This window comes from Chelonia mydas, chromosome 3, assembly GCF_015237465.2.
Source record: "Chelonia mydas isolate rCheMyd1 chromosome 3, rCheMyd1.pri.v2, whole genome shotgun sequence".
Lineage (NCBI taxonomy): Eukaryota > Metazoa > Chordata > Testudines > Cheloniidae > Chelonia > Chelonia mydas.
Genome location: NC_057851.1, coordinates 27,012,300 through 27,027,374, shown reverse-complemented (window position 1 = coordinate 27,027,374; position 15,075 = coordinate 27,012,300). Strand labels below are relative to the sequence as shown.

Below are 15,075 nucleotides of genomic sequence, written 5' to 3'. Positions count from 1 at the left end.
ATGGGTAGGGATGGTGTCCCTACCCTCTGTTTGCCAGAAGCTGGGAATGGGCAACAGGGGATGGATCACTTGATTACCTGTTTGTTTATTCCCTCTGAAGAACTTGGCATAGGCCACTGTCAGAAGACAGCATACTGAGCTAGATGGCCATACTGGGTCAGACCAAAGGTCCATTCTTATGTTCTCACATACCTTACAGGGAGCACCAGGACGGGAAAGCAAGTATTTCCCCACAAAATTCCTATTTGCCAAAAAAAAAAAAAAAAAAAAAAAAAACCACACTGTCTAGTTCTCAGGAGTGCAAAGGGTGTGGAAGGCTCTCCTTGTGCACAATCTGACCTTTTTCTGGAGAGCTGGACAGGTTTGTTGGGGAGCCTGCTTTTAGAACCCGATACAGAAAAGCTTTCAAAACATGTTTAAGTTGTCAATAAAATCTTATTGACTAGATTTTAAAAGATTTGAGCTACGCAGGTGCATAAGTGATTTGCTGGATCAGTATCATGGGGAGAAGCCTTTAAGGAGTGCAAACTAAGTAGATACAGCAAATAAAACAAAAGTCAATGGGCTAAATCCCGATGTCCTTAAATCGGGCAAGCTCTAGTGAAGGCAGTGGGAGTTTGCCAGAGTATGAGCTGAATAAGGATTTGGCTCAGGGTTTGGCTCTATAGCACAGACGCTGTCCTTGGTGAGATTTGGTTAGGATTGATTTCATACTGGATTCACTAGGCTCTCTGAGTCCAATAAATTCACCATCCTGGGGAATTTAATCCCTTCTACCATAGCATATTAACTGGAATACAAAATACAGCCATTTTACCCATCAGTGTCACAAATGACAAGCTCTCTCAGACCTATTTTAGTTGAATGCTCCAGCAAAACCAGCTGTTCCCAGGGAAATAACAGGGAATCAAAATGACTTAAAGGATCACAATTTTAGATAATACATCTTACACCAGGAGTTTTCATGAAGATACATATATCTTTCAGCCATTCCCCACCCTCTTTATTCAGGCAATTTCAACACAAAGATCCTATTTCTCCATGAAACACTTTCCATAACAACTTAATATTGCTTTACAGATCCACTAAAGTTCATAAGAGACTATGTTGCATTTAGTTGGATGGTACCAGTAGCAATTGTCCTCAGAGAAGACCTTCTACAGACTCCAGAACCTTGTGCAATCTTCATTCATGCCAGTGCATACAGGGTGTAAAACACTGCCATTCTGATTTAGTAGTAGCATACGCCCATTGTGTACTGGCATAAATGATTTCACAAAGGGTACACCAACAGAGAATCAGAGTGTTTTTGTCCCATGGTCAGAAGGACCTAGTCGGTCTACACTAAGCTGTGACTTTTCTGTTTTAATTACATAATAGCTATTTGAACTTGAATACTCTGAAGGCAAGGTAGATCTGAATTATGTTTCAGTCCCCAAACTCTGCTGATCTGAACTTTATAAAGTTCCGTTTTGGATAGAAGTCACTGAGTGAGTAAACTATGGAGCTCATCAGTAAACACTTACAAAGCTAAAAGAAAAGGAGGAGTACTAGTGGCACCTTAGAGACTAACCAATTTATTTGAGCATCCGATGAAGTGAGCTGTAGCTCACGAAAGCTTATGCTCAAATAAATTGGTTAGTCTCTAAGGTGCCACTAGTACTCCTTTCCTTTTTGCGAATACAGACTAACACGGCTGCTACTCTGAAACTTACAAAGCTAGTCCTTATGTGGTATCAATGGTGCTATTCATGAGAATAAGGACTACTCAGATGAAGGCAGAAGGAATCTAGAGAAGCCAGGACTAGTGAAGCAGCCAGTCATGTTGAGGTGAAGCTTTCTGTATCCTACTGAAAATAGTGGATGTACTTCTCCTGTGTACGGGGCATTTCTGATAAGTACAACATGCTTCCCAATACCCCCGAACTGTGCCTATGCCTTAGTGGTACAGTCTAGTTATTAGTGTAACCTGTAAGTGACTATTCATAAGCTGTACACAGCCCTACTAGGTTTTTACAGCCCCAACCCCCATTTCTTTTCCATTTGAAACTGAATCGTATGTTTCTCCTCTTTGTTGCAAGACTGTTATAACTCTCTGCCTTCTGCAAGGTTATTTAATATTGTCTCCCACTTAAACAGAGTTATTTCCCATGTTATAACAGGGCATTATGACTTCCAAACTAAGCTTTTTTTGTGATATTAGGATAAGTGTGAACTGTACATTTTAACCACATGGGGGGAAAAAAAAAAATGAAAAAAAAAACTAGACCTCTTCTGTAAATGAAGCAACAAGGAAAAATATCCCCTGTAAGACAACCTCCTACAAATGAAAGCTGATGTGTATCTCTGGTAACTGCCTATTTTTCATTATTTATGATTGGAAAAGAGATGCATTGCTGTGGGACTCTGTAAACATTATTCTCCATCATGCTTCCACTTACTCCTTTCTTCTATTTATAGAATATTGCCTACCCTGGGAATACGGAGCATTCTTACCTTGCAGATCACTTGATTATTCAGATTGTGCAAGACACTGAAGTTGACCTGCAGGGAAATATCCTCAGCCTAACTGAGAAGCAGGAAAGGGTGTTCCAAGGTGCCCAATACCTACAGAGCTACATGTTGTGAATCCAAGGGAAAACAAAAATTGAAATGATATTGAGAGACATTTCCTCATTACTGTAATGCTGCTAATTTAGCTACAGAGAAAAAACCTTAGACAATCCTCAACATTTGGGAGAGCGGGGGTGGGGAGATATATTAAATTAGACCCCTTCTGGGGCCATATTAAACTAATGCAGTGCAGAAGTAGGAGGTAGGGATTTTCAAAATAGCTCAGCGTCAGCCTAGCTTTGCTCGCATTTAAGTCAAATGGAATTTTCCCCACTGACTTCAATGGGAGCACAGTGAGGTCAACACTGAGCATGTCTGACAATCCAGTCTAATATACATTGGCCTAAATTTTGAAAAGTGACTTGTGATTTTGGATGCCCAAATTGACAGTGAACATCTTTTCATAGGGCAGGTGCTAAGTGCTTTCTGAAGGAGAGGACCCTTTGTGACACTGGACCCCATATTCTTATTATTAGGGTATCGTAATGTATTTTATGCAAGATAAGTCATGTAAGGTGTCATTGGAAAGGTTATGATTTACTGAATATGAGTATCCTATGCATGTATCATTTTTGTGTTTGAAGTTAAAAATATTGAGTATGTATCAATGTGTTTACACTTGGGGAACACCCACTAGACAAGATACTTTCATTCTGAAAAGCTGGGTGGGGAAGGGCCATTAGAGAAAACAACAGGCCTTCAAAGAAGCTTATCTTCCACCTGGGGGCCTTCCTGAGGATGCTGCAGACAGCCTCCGAGTCATGGCTGCTAGGACACTACAGGGACATGTGACCAGGACACATGGTACTGGACTCCATCTTGGGATATCAGTGTTTTTCCACTGACTGGTGTAGGAACCAAGATTTGAAACAAAGCCCGTTATATAGGGCATCCATGTTTCACAGCCGGAGCTGGCATGCATCTTGTAGAGTCATGTCACAAGGTTGGTAGGGTCAAGCACATGGAACTCATACCAATAACGTTGTTAGTTGACTTAGAGTAATCGATCTTAGATGGTTTTGCGTCTTCTACTGAACTTTTACTCAGCCTTACTTGATCTTTTGGTTGTTCTTCATACTGACTATGGAACAAGATACTGATATAATAGTTGATCTAGTATGAACTGCAATATTCTGTAATATACTTTCAAATGCTAGTCATCCAAGTGTTGTTTTATGGGAGCCGAACACACAGAATTATCTATGCATATTTTTGTGGCTCCTCTGTGGACATTTAACAGATTTTTCATCTTTCCAAAAGCAGCTTTAACTAGAGCTCGTACTTGGGTCAAAGACAGCAGAGGGTACTTTATAAGCAAATATGAAACACTTGATTGAAAATCATTGCTGTAGCTAGCTACTACAACTATGTGGATGCCTCTACCACCAGCTCTATTCATGAAGTGGCAGATTCAATAGCTCCCTGCTTATTAGGATTGTTTTCAAATGCTTCAATAAATTTCTGCTGAAAACTATCCCCAAAATTCAATGTAGATGTTTAATCAGAGAGCTCCATATTTTTAAATAAGGTGAACAGTGTGCTGTGAAAGAATGTGTTATTCATAGATTCATACTGTTTCAAAAGCTTAATAAAGAATTTGATTAATAGTCTAGGGACATGTCCCACATATTTATACTCTGGTATGCATACAAATAATGTATAACATTAGATACTTGTAATCTCCTTGTCTTTTATGCTTTTGAAGCACTTACAATACATAGAGTAGTTTAATCAGATTGCAAGGCAAAGCCAAGCACACCAAATTGTTATCATTCTGCAAAGCGGGTGGGTGGTCATACTTCACAATGGGTTCTGTGCAACCATTATTGTACTGATTTGGAACTATTTCAGCAAGGAATGCTTGCTTAAACAGCATCAGGGAGTCTGAATTAATTAGTGTCCTGTGCTCCGAACTATCAGTGTACAATTTAATCTTGCTGAAGAAAAGTTAGGTGGCCAGTCTCTCAGCTTTATCTGTCACTTCCATGAATCACAAAAATGACTTCCCTCTGCTTTGTGAAGTATCTAACTGAAAAACAAAACCACCCCACAAACACATGCCTTCTGTGCTCACCAGAAACTGCGGTGCTTTTGAAATCAGGTTCTTTTGTAGAGATTCATTAATAGAAAATGCATACTCAGAATGCTACACTAAGCCTGGGAAACAGCTGGGGGAGGGGGTGGGCGGTTTATGCACAAGACTGGTGACTGATTTTATCCCCAGCGTGATGATCAGCTGAAATATTTGAGGAAAAATGGTTCTCTCAAACCCATAGTTTGAGAGATGGAAGTTTTGAGAATGAGAATCTAAAACCTTTTTCAGCAGTTCTCTGGTGACTCCCACTTATCTCTGACCCGTTTGTCTTTCCACATGTGCTTTCTTATTTTTCTTCATTTTTTATTCTTTCCCCTTTGTTTTTAATCTCCTTTTCACCCCCAGTTTGTGTTTTCCACCTTATTCCTCTTAGTCCCATATTCAGTTGGCCCTCCAACCCACCTTTGCCTTTGGACCTTTGTACTCTTATTCATTCTTGGGGACAGAAATAAGACCGAGGTTGAGAGCTTGAGTGATGGAAGGATGGTAGTATCGTCAGCTGCAGTGGAGAATGGTAGCAATGGAAGGGGAAATCTTCATTCAGCTGGTATAAACTGCCATAGCTCCTCTGACTTCAAAGCTATGAAAATTTACATCAGCTGAGGATCTGAACCAGAAAGTTAAAAAAAAGCGAGGTTCTGTACTCAAGGTGGAGCTACCAGTGGGGGCCCATCCAGGATGTCATGTTGGACAGATAGTCAGATATTGGGGAGTGGGGGAGGAGAGAGGGAGATATCTACCTCTCCAAGCATGTGCTCTCAGGTGTCAGCATAGAGATGGTAGCTGAAGCTATGCGAACAGCTTAAATTGCTCAGAGACAAGGTATAAAAGTGGAAGAGGTTAATTCCACAGGTTTGTGAAACAGAGAGGAAGATGGGAGATGTCTGAAGAAAAAAAAAGTAGTCAGAGGTAGGAAGACAGATGAGTACAGAGCATCAAGGCGTCAGGCGTGATCTGAGGTGTTCATAATGGAGCACTCTAGCCTTAAAAATCAATGATCATAGAATCATAGAACTGGAAGGGACCAAGAGGTCATCTAGTCCAGTCCCCTGCACTCATGGCAGGACTAATTAGACCATTCCTGACAGGTGTTTGTCTAATCTGCTCTTAAAAATCTCCAATGATGGACATTCCACAACCTTCCTAGGCAATTTATTCCAGTGCTTAACCACCCCGACAGTTAGGAAGTTTATCCTAATGTGCTTAAATTGCAGTTTGTCCTATCCTTAGCGGTTAAGGAGAACAATTTTTCTTCCTCCTCCTTGTAACAACCTTTTACATACTTGAAAACGGTCATGTCCCCTCTTGGTCTTCTCTTTTCCAGACTAAGCAAACCCAGTTTTTTCAATCTTCCCTCAGAGGTCATGTTTTCTAGACCTTTAATCATTTTTGTCACTTTTCTCTGGACTCTCTCCAATTTATCCACGTCCTTCCTGAAATGTGGTGTTCAGAACTGGACACAGTTGAGGCCTAATCAGAGTAGAGTGGAATTACTTCTTCTCATGTCTTATTTTGGGATGTATTAGGCGTCTTGGAAGTGAGACACTTTTTTTTGGCGCAACTGTTGACTCATTTAGCTTGTGGTCCCTATGACCTCGAAATCTCTTTCCGCAGTACTCCTTCCTAGGCAGTACTCCCATTTTCTATGTGTGCAGCTGACTGTTCCTTCCTAAATGGAGTTCTTTGAATTTTTCCTTATTGAATTTCATATTTACTTTATTATTTATTTACTATTTACTTCAGACAATTTCTCCAGATCATTTTGAATTATAATCCTATCCTCCAAAACACCTGTCACCCCTCCCAGCTAGGTATTGTCTACAAACTAAGTGTATTCTGTATGCCATTACCTAAATCATTGGTGAAGATATTGGACAAAACCCAACCCAAAACTAATCCCTGCAGGACCCCCCACTCATTATGCCCTTCCAGCATGACTCTGAACCACTGATAACTACTCTCTGGGAATAGTTGTCCAACCAGTTTTGCACCCACCTTATAGTAGCTCCATCTAGGTTGGATTTCCCTAGTTTGTTTATGAGTAGGTCATGTGAGACAGTATCAAAAGCCTTACTGAAGTCAAGATATACCACATCTACTACTTCCCCCTCATCCACAAGGCTTGTTACCCTGTCAAAGAAAGCTATCAGGTTGGTTTGACATGATTTGTTTTTGACAAATCCAAGCTGACTGTTATATTATCTTATAGAGATTCTGGGTACAGAGGTTCAGCTGACTAGTCTAATTCCCTGGGTTGTCCTTATTTCCCTTTTTATAGATGGGCACTATATTTGCCCCTTTTCCAGTCTTCCGGAATCTCTCCTGTCTTCCATGACTTCTCATCTAGTCTGATCTCCTCCATAGCACAGGCCAACAAGCCTCAGACAGTAATTTCTGCATCAAGCATACAATCTCAGTTTGAGCTGTAGAATATATTTTAGAGAGACATCCAATCTTAACCTGAAGTCTTAGAGTAATTGAGAATCCACCACAACTTGCTGTTATGGACCAGGATGTAGACCATCTGGCCTAGTAATTAGAGCAGGAATCAGACCTAGTAGGCAAAGCAGGCATCCAGGTTGGGGAATAAAGAGTCAAGGGTCAGCACCAGAATCAACTGCAAGGTACCAGAGTCAGAGATCAAGCCAGACTCAGGACCTGGAATCGAAGCTGAAGATCAACACTGAGGTGAGATGCCAAATGCCAGAACCAAGGGTCAAGCCAGAGTCAGAAGCTGGGGTTGGAGCCAGGATTGGTGGTGGACAGGAGGAGAGGCAAGGATCAAGCACGGAGCAGGAGCCTGGTGGGAAGAGGAGTGAAGACGGGGTAACCCAGGAGAAGAGCAGGAATCAGGAACAGGGTTTGGTGCAGGAGGTAGGCACAAGCAAGGGCCAATGCAGTCACAACAGGAAACTACCTTGTTGCTCAGACAAACTTCCTGTTCCTCTTTCTGGCTTAATCAGTGGAGCTGAGTGATCCTCCAATCAGAGCTCCCATGGGTAGTGCTTTGGCTGGGGCTGTAGTCCTAGTAGCTTCTCAGCGCACCTGGGTTCAGTAGATACTGGGTAGAGCCCAGGTTGTGGCAACTACCTGGGGACTCCCAGGCCTGGGTTCAAGATCTGGGACATCACACTCCCATAACACTAGAGAGTGTGGCACTTCCAGGAATGACACTGTGCATGTTCACACCTGCTTGACTTTGCCTGCATGGGGGATGCCATTTTGAAGAGTATGCTGCTCTTCAAAATGGCATCCCCTGTCTGATTTTTGTCTCAGTACCAGGTTGGGAACAAACCAGTTAAAAAGCAGACCATCCAGAATACAAACTGAACAGGATATTCCAATAATGGTTTCACAATTATGCAGATGTGATACCACTTCCTTACTTTTACTTGTATATTCCCCTATTTATACATCCAAGGGTCACATTCACCTCTAACTACAGCATCACAATAGATGCTCATCTTCAACTGATTATCTGCTATTACCACAATAGCCCTTTCAGGGTCACTGCATTCCAGGATCCAATTCCCGCGCTCCCCCCAACCCCATTCTTCCTGAAATTGCTGAATGTAGAATGTGTTGAACACTGCAAAAAGGAATAGAGGCCCAAGAGTTGGTCATAAAAAAAAAATCAGTGGGAACTCTTGCCAGAGGAAGGGGCAGAAATCAGTCGGGATTTTGAAAAGCAAGGAACAGATTGGGTAAATAGATATCAATATGGAGGGAAAGGGGCGATTAGTTCATACTGAAGTAGAGTCCAAAGGAGAAGAATGGATGGAAGGGAGAAGAAGCAGGGAGTGGATGCAATCAGAAGGAAAGAAGAGCCTAACACCACTGCTGGCCCACAAATTGGATGGTATGGGAGAACCAGAGATGAGAGTACATCTGCAACAAAGATTTCAGTGAGTACAAGAGTTGGAGAGATCATAAACTCTAACGAGTTTCAGGGGGAATGGGCACTACAGAATGAACTGGAGAAGAGAGGGAGACTGGGGAGGATATTGGAAGACGTCGGCTGTGAGGAGGAAAAGGGTAAAGGAGCTAAGATATGGCTATGACAGGGATGGGAGAAAAGGGATGGAGATAAGAGCTTCTTATGGCAGGAGTCACCAGATGGCACTGTTACACATAGCCTTACAAGCTGTCTGTCTTAGCATGCAAGCAAGTTTTAGACTTTGAAGATATGCTGTGGTGTTGGTTTTCTGTTGCAGTTTCTTTGGAAGCAGCAGTGAGGAAGTTTGCTCTCTGCCTAAATCCCATTACCTAGAATCAATTCTTGAGGCAGAGTTGCTCCCTAGGAACTGGGCATTATTGTTTGGGCTAAGATCCCTGAAAAAGGGATTGTCTGCATGCCCTTTGGGACCCTTCTGATCAAAGACTGGTTTATGCCCAACACCAAGGATTTTTTCTCCAACAGAACTCAACCTGTAAGGTCCCAACATCTGGTATTGCTCAGCAGAGAGAGGACAAGTTGATGAGGCCAGCTCGGGGACATAACATTGAGAATTAAGGAGACAAATATGAATGTTGAAGAAACAATGGATAAAAAAAAATCAACGGATAGCAAAGGAAATTGCAAGTGAAGACATTCAATGAAGACTACGGAGCAATGATATATGCAACCAAAATAAAATGCTGGTGGCAGAGCCAGATTATGACATTCTGAGGCCCCAAACCATGTCAAGTGGAAGAGGCCCCATACCATAATTTTTTTTTTTTATTTTCACAGAAAGGACATTGAATATATAAACATGAAAGCTTTATATTTGCATATATACAAAGGCAAAGTTGTAAAAAATAGAATAATCTAACTAAAACACGTCTTGCAATGCACCTGTTTGCATTAAATAGTTTCAAACTAACATTTTCAATTATGATTTCTTGATTAGTAGATATGAAACCTTTGTATCTACAGCAACACAAAAACAGTTACACAGACCAGCTTACTTAATGGAAGCAGCACAACCTGAAATACGTCTGTTTGTACATCACATTAATTTTAACACTGAAATTTAACACATTTTCTTTTGTGATTTGTGGAGAGCAAAGTCATTGATGATATTCTCAAATGATAAGCTTTGGAATTTGTCACTTTTGATGCACAGACTGCTTAGAGGAGATTGCCTATAAAATACTGCAAGAAAAGCTGACATCACTCTGTGTTCACTTCTCTATCCTCTGTCTCCCACAGGACCACTAATTAATCTCAAGTAAACACTTCGGACACAGAGTGACAACAAGCTATATGCGTGAAAGAGAAAAATTATTTACCAGAAAAAAGACTGGTAATCTCTAGATAGGCATTGAGAAAGTGAGAAAAACTTGACTATATTCAAGTATAATGAATATTATAGGTTTTAATAGCCTATAAATCATATATGCACATAATCTGAAATAACTTGCTCACCAAGTACTCAGAATATTTTGATATATATGTATATCTTCGTTCATTTCTCTCAAAACCCTCTATTTATCCTTTCATCAGCACTCTGATATTTACCGTGAAGGTTCCTGAAACTGATGGAGGGAAGCCAACACAAATTTATCCTACAAGATCCACTCGACCCAAGTCCATAAAATGATCACCTGCAAACTCAATCATTTGAAGCCTGGATAGCGCATGAAGCAGAAAGCAGCGTGCACACTAAAATATAAAACTGTACGTATGTACAGATCAAAAGAACACACTAACACTTAAGAAAAGAAAAACAGGAGTGAAAGGCACTATACAACTGAGCGTGCTGGACAGTAAACAAAAGATAGTGGTCTTCCAGCTATTACTAGCCAAGGGGGAATGCTATATATGACATCACTCCTACGAGTCCCATATGAGTATGCGCTTGGCAGGATTGCTTCACGACAATGCCGTCTCCGACCTCACATTTTCCCCCAATTTTATCGGCAGTGAGATTATTTATTTAAATAAATTATGAAGGCATGGTCAGAATTTTACTGGTAGCAGCTGGCCAACAAAACGCTGTCTTAGCAGACTTACTCGTAAAAATACTAATTTTACAAGTACACTTATCGTTTTTTCCTCAGTCCTGGCCTCCAGCCTGTCAATAATGAACAATTAACAAAGGGTAAGGGTTTGTGTAGCCAGATGTGTAGATTTGTCATATCTGAACAAAAGTGTCTATATTTAGAGAGAATCTTCTTTATTTATCAACTGATTTTGATAAAATTTGAAATGGAGTCAGTTTTTTCTTTTTTAGGGGCCCCTCACATAGCATGGCCCTAAACTTCAGCTTAGTTAGTTTATGCCTTAATCTGGCACTGGTGGATGGTATTAAAATGCAACTTCTCTCAGTAGCCGAGTTCTACTTCTATGTTTTTTCCTTTTAATACCTTTACTATCACATTTTGTTTTTCAAGCCTACTTCTATGTAGACTTTTTTCTATACTAGTATGTAGCCTAGTAATAGTATCATTCTGGAGAAAAGCTAGGAGTCTAACAGGACTGTTTCTGAAGAACAGTAAAGGTACTTACTATTCCAAAAAGGGAGACGACTGTGAACAAGTCTGCATGTCCTGCATTCATTCAAATTTGCCTCCTTCCTGTGGTTTGGCTTTCAAGATCAGTCAAACAACAGAACAAGAGCCTGAACTTTCTCCCTAAGCTTGGCTGTTCCTAGAGGGTCCCTGGAGAATCTTCTCTGTTTCTTCTTCTAGTTGTCTCTGACCAGAGACACTCCAGCCACCCGTTATATCTCAGTAATTAGGTGAACTGTGTTAGCTCCAATATGAGCCTGTAATAATCACTCTGGAGGAAATCCTGGTTCCATTGGAATTGGGGTCAGGATTTCACACACTATCTCTATGCAAGGTTCTGGCCCCTGAACTCACGTTGGCTCACCCAACGAGTTCAGGATGCCTGTGCAGGATTCTAGACACTGTCCTGCTCTTACAACATCTTTAAGCCCAGAAGAATGTAAAATACTTTAGGAAAAAAGCTAAGGATTAATTGGTGGCAGCAAAAACTCATTGTACTCTGAGAGAAGCCATCAGCTACACAGTATTGCATAGCCAGCTGCTTTGATGGCATTACAGGCGGTGGTCCTGGAGCATGCCACACCATGGTATACCACTGCAGTCATCCCACTTCAGCTCCCAGCTCGATTCACCAATCAGCTGCCAAAGATACAACTGAGGGACAGTCTAACAAAAGGTTTGGTGATTTCCCTTGTACCACTGAAACAGATACTCAGAATTAATGACCCACCCACCCAATGTGTTATGTAAGGAGCTTGAACACTCTCCATCTTGGGGCTAATTTATTAAGGTTTTACAAAACAAAACATGGAGTGCCTTTGACCCTTCTAGGTTCAAACCATTCATTCCTCAGTGCTTCCATTTTACCCTGGTTTCAGGCTCCAGCCGTTTCTTAGCTCAACCGTTCCCCCCTTCCCCCCAGAACAGGGGAGCTCTGCCAGTCCCACACTGGCCCCGTGCCTCTCTGGGAAGGCCTCACCCAGGTCTCTTCCTATTCCTAATCCATGGACTCAGACTCCTTCTGCCCTTGGTTCAGGGTTTCCCTGGCCCTCCTTCTTGAGGTTGTGCTTGTATCTCAGCAAGCTTCCCCAGCCTGCCATCATCCTAGATCAGCCACAAAAAAGAGTCTCCTTCCATGTCATGCCCAACTTGAGATTCCCCCTGACTGAGCTAAGAATGCTCCTTTATAATCTTCAGCTAGTAGTCACATTATTCAGGCACCTAGTCCTCATTCCCAGCTTGGTCTGTGATCCTTCTCAGACCTACTTGTTCTTGGAAAGAGCCATGCCTTGGAATAGGGTTTGATTGCACCAGAACCCACTATCCTTACAGGGGACAGACCATGCTGTTACTAAACTCAGCTAAACTACCACCACCACTTTAAAAGTGACTAGTGTGGTCACTATTAAGAGGCTCACCCCTCTTTTGCCAACATGGTGGTAAGTTTTTCCCTATGAATACCTTTTCATGGACCATTTAGCATATTTCTACGACATGAAGTTACCACTTATCCTGCTAGGATAGAAGCAGTACGTAAACGCATTAGAGTTGGAAGGTCCTTTATGAAAGTATTTGTTTTTAATATTGTAATGGAACTGATTATGCAATAAGTCTTTTTACAGAAGCTTTTAGTTCTCTATTTTTACTTTCTCAGCTTGGATTCCATCCCTTCATTTTTTCCTCCTCTGTTTGGCTTAGCTGTTGCCAGTTATGCAACTGTTCTCGTTAGTATGTAAACTTAAAGGTCAAGATCGCATAATGTCAAACTGAGGATTATCTCTTGTGAAGAGGCAATAAAAACAATCCAATGTATACCAAACGGGTTAATTCATGTGATGTGGCTTACTAGTTTCTCCTCTCTATCCACAATCATGAGGCTTACTGTACTTCTCATTGTCATGAGTCAAGAGAAGTAATGCTTCTAACTGCCACTAATTCCCATAAGAGGAATGTCTTTACATTACTTGAAACTGGTGCAACACAGCATGCAAAAGTCACAAGGAATGTGGCACCAAGAAGGAACGTAATTTGTGTCACAATGGTTGCTCGGGAGTTGGAGAGTCGACAAGCACGGTCATGCTGTTTTAATTCTCAAAAAAGTACACATGAATGGCGTACTGGGTCACTTCCAAAAACGAGAGAGAGGACAGCAGTACTAGAAAGGGGATTGCATACATATACCTATTGTGCAGACCATCACAAACCTCAACACCTTCCACTCCAGTGCAAGGTGCATTTCTTTCACCTGCCTTCTCTCACATAGACACAGAGCAACATGGAAATTAAAAATCATAGAAACAGAATACCGGCCACATTACAAAAATAAAGTTCCAAACCCTACCAAAACAAGACAGTCCACTGCATATGCTTCTCCCCCAGGTGAAGAATGAGAGAACAGCATGTGACACATGTGTCGTCCATTGCTTAATGCATTACTGGAAGGCACTCAGATACTACCATGATAAGCACAGTATAAAAAGCCATAGAGACTAGACTTAAGTCCCAAGACCTTCAACTTTCAGAATCTGTAAGTTTTTTCTTAAGAAAAATCAAAATCATTCTAGAATTTTGTTTAGAAGTAGATCAATGAAATAAAGTTCTTGGCTGGGGGATTGTTTCAAGTAGTTTTTTTTAAATCCTCTAGATAGCCTGTTCAATTGCAGAAATTAAAACTTTGCCAGCAATTATACATTAGTGTGCATTGGTTTCTTTCATAGAAATTTCATCTGCATAACAGACCCACTTCTGAAGTCATTTATAATCAGATTTGCCCAAATAACACCTGCTCTGTTTTCCCAAGAGGGCCAGTCCCAGCTCCCACAAGTGGAATCTAAGATTTTCACAAAGAAATCTGCTTCTGCGATTTGTTTGTACTCACTGGCATCTCTGGCCCCAATTCAGCAAAACGGTTCAGCATGTTAACATATTCTCAAGCCCCTTTGAGATCACTGAATTTAAACATGTGCTTTGCTGAATTAGGACTTAAGTGACTGAGGCCCAGATTTTCAAAGGGACTTAGGTCTTGTGATACTCAGCATCACAATGCCGAACTTTTAGGCATCTAGAGAAGTCACTAGAAATCCACAAAGCCTGAATTAGGTAGAGTCACAAGGTGCTGTACTCACAGCTGCGTGGTGCCTCCTTCTGGAGATAAGCTCCATCTGATTCAATGCCTCCTTTCTTCTCTTCCATTGTTGCAGCTCTCTTCCTGCTCATGGAGTTGCAGTATAGACACTTTGTAACTCAGCCCAGGTCACTGTGTAGTTTCCCCTTCCAGGGGAGTCTTCTCTCTTCTCCTCCTGCAGTCCTCATGCCCGCTGCTCTGACTGTGTCATTCCCACAGTGACTCAGGCAGTCTTCCCATTCACTGCCCCTACCAATACTATTCTGCAGTGGATGGTAAGGAAATCCAGGCCTAACCTTACTCTGGGTTCCAGTCCAGGGCTCTAGAGCAAGCAGTTAAGACCTGGACTTCACCCACCCTACTGCTCTCTTCATGAACTACTTCCCACCTTGTTTCTTTAAGCTTTATCCATAGAATTCCTAGTTAGACCCCTCTCTCAGGCCTCCTAGCTAAACTCTTTCTTAAGGATTCTTATCACTCCCCCCTTTCTTCTCCTTTACCTCAGGAAGAGAGAGGCTACAAGCTTCCTAGGCTGGTACTGACCTCCTTACTTCATAGGAAGCCCTGCCTGTTCCCCCACAGGTGAGCTTCCTTCTAATTAGCAGCCTCCCCCCCAGCCTAAATCTCCCCCATTTGCAGCTTAATTGGCTGATTGGGCCCACCTGGCCTAATGCAGTTCTCTTAGGGCAGGAGTGGGGAGCATACTGTACCACAGACAGGAGGAGAAGGTGCTCTGCAACTGCGGGGC

At 41.8% G+C, this 15,075-nt stretch overlaps 1 long non-coding RNA gene across 1 annotated transcript in view; it reads right to left on the bottom strand.

The window, feature by feature from the left end:
- Positions 1 to 14,860, bottom strand: part of LOC122464922 — a 40,470-nt gene extending 25,610 nt beyond the window's left edge. Inside the window, exon 1 of the long non-coding RNA XR_006289362.1 lies at positions 14,329 to 14,860. This is a non-coding gene — a long non-coding RNA (uncharacterized LOC122464922). The remainder of the gene's footprint in view (positions 1 to 14,328) is intronic.
- Between the last annotated feature and the right edge of the window lie 215 nt (positions 14,861 to 15,075).